This window comes from Lissotriton helveticus, chromosome 6 (genome assembly GCF_964261635.1).
Source record: "Lissotriton helveticus chromosome 6, aLisHel1.1, whole genome shotgun sequence".
NCBI classification, from domain to species: domain Eukaryota; kingdom Metazoa; phylum Chordata; class Amphibia; order Caudata; family Salamandridae; genus Lissotriton; species Lissotriton helveticus.
The window spans coordinates 1888540488-1888543101 of record NC_136067.1 but is presented as its reverse complement, the minus strand read 5'-3'; positions in this window follow the sequence as shown (position 1 = coordinate 1888543101).

The window sequence follows — 2614 nt, the reverse complement described above, 5'->3', positions numbered from 1 at the left end:
AGAAAAATTTCTGTTGACTCCCACAGGGATTCAAGAATAGGCCAGGATTATTCTCAGCAAGAGTAACAGAGTTACTACAAATATATGATGATGAGGCATTATCTTATGTCGATGACATCTATCTCACAGATGATGACTTGGATACTCACTTGAAAAGGGTAAACACCATAATACTTGGGTTTGCTGCTGAGGGTTACAAATTCAACTTTAAAAAGTCACGAATTGCCCATCTAATTGTCCTGTTTTTAGGATATGAATTATCAAGTGAAGGCAAAAGCCTAGCGGACAATTTCTTAGAGAAATGCGCTGTCCTCCAAGCACCAAAAACGCTGAAGAACTTACAATCAATACTAGGTTTCCTGAATTTCGGAAGAACATACATTCTAAATTATGCAGAGAGGGTTAAACCTCTCTAAGAATTAATAAAACCTGATTTCAAACCAATCAATTGGACTCAGAAACACACAGAAATTTTTAGATCATTGCAAACAGACATGTTAGCTAAAACAAAATTGCAAACCCGCGAAAACATACGCAACCTTGTAATCCGAGTCATCCCAGGAAGATGCGGATTCACGTACCTGACCTCTAATGAGGGAGAAACGGTACCAATAGCTTACAAATCACACAAGCTGAAAAAACATTCAGTCTTACGGAAAACATTGTAAATGCGGTTCAATCTGCTGTAGCAAAAGAAAGAGCCCAAGCACAAGGCAAAAGGATAACTGTTTTAACAGCAGAATCAGCCTTTGAGGCGTTAACAAGCCCACGCAATATGACTAAGGTGGCATTAGATCCAAAATGGATCGAATGGGAAAATTATCTTGCTGCAGAAGACGTGAAATACTATTTTGACCCGAACATGAAAAAACTAAAAAATTTAACATATGAAAAAGAATATCCTCTGCCAATCGAAATTCTGCCTCTCGAACAATACACATGTGTAATCTACATGGACAGATTTGCACAACACTACGATGTAGAGAAAAAATCCTACAACGCAGCGTGCGCGATTGTTAAAGGTCACTGGCGCTTGGGGAAATTCAGACCGTTAATTACCAAAACTGAATCACTCAGAAACTGTTCAACTCAGCGAGCTGAAATAAGATCTTTAAAGATGGCGCTTGAAAATGCCGATCGCGAATTCCCCACACTAATAGTGTGCGATTCGCATTACTGCGTCAAATCTTACAATAATGACTTGCAGAACTGGGTTCAAAACGATTACAAAGATGACACAGGTGCCACAATCAAGCATAAAACGCTTTGGGAACAAGTAGTTCTTTTGAAGAAAGAACTACAAAAGACTCACGTGATACATACACTGAGTCATCAACGTGATGGCGTTCACGTTGCAGGGAATTCATTGGCTCATATAGCCACAGCGGAAGCAACTCAACCGGCTTCCGTAGCCACAAAAAAGCGTTCAGAAAAATACATAGACGGGGAAACAATGCTGGCGGTAAAAACGTCTTCAAAAGGCGACTGTGCAGCATTAACCGTGAACTATCCACTCATTTATACATACATAATTGATGCAAACTCCGTTCCTTTTGCTCGAATCCCTGGAGTGGGGGATAGAGTAATTCCAAACACGAACAGGAGAGTCTTGTTAATAGCAGACGCACACATGGGTGAAGGTCTAGGGCACCGAGAGATCAAGGAATCTCTGAAAGAATTACAATCAGAATACTGGTGGCCGAGGATGAGCCTGTATAACTACAAATTTGCAATGGGCTGTCCAAACTGCAACAGAGATCGCAGTGGCGAACCGGCCGGAGTAATGCCAGGACCCTTCTTTTAGAAAGCATAAGGCTATCTATACGCAGAAATGCGTCCCATTAACATTCAAGACTAGATTCACTTAAAATTGCAGACACCAGCGCTTGGCTGACGCCAGAACTGTTAGAAAAGATTTGCGAGTCCATATCGGCACATACGCAATTGGCATGCTACATTCTGACCAGGTTCCTGCTTTTCGCTCTCGAGCTTATAAGGAGGTCATGACCAGCATGGGCATTGCATTGCGGTACTCTTGTCCCTTCCATCCTGAGGAAAATAGGATTGTGAAAAGAAAAAACCGGGACATAAAGCAATCTATAACGGCGAGGGTATTAGGTTCGGGTGATGGGTGGGTCCAACATTTAACAAGTGTCCAACGTAGTCTTAACAATCTACCAAGAAATTCTCTAAAAGGTTTCAGTCCGTACGAACTATTGTTCGGGACTAGAATGCATATTCAGGACTTAGATAGTCAGACTTCAGTGGTAGAAGAAAAATGCTTTGATATCAAAGATCGTTGGGCTATTGTACAGGACTTAAAGGAAACAAGAAAAGGCCTGAGCAACGTAAAGTTAAAACAGCTGCCAACAGCCACTGAAGATAAACCACCTGTCCCAGCAAGGCCTGTCTGGATTCCAAAGATTGGGGATCTAGTCAGAGAAAAGATCGCGGTGAAGAAGGAATTTGGGTCTTCTTACAGAAAAGCAGTACCTGTCTTAGCTGTCAGCGGAACAAGATCAGTTGTACTATCGCGCCTTGCTGGTAAAAAGGAGAACCGAGTTGTATCCATCGACCTGGTAAAACCACAATCATGTGGCCAATAATAAGTAGT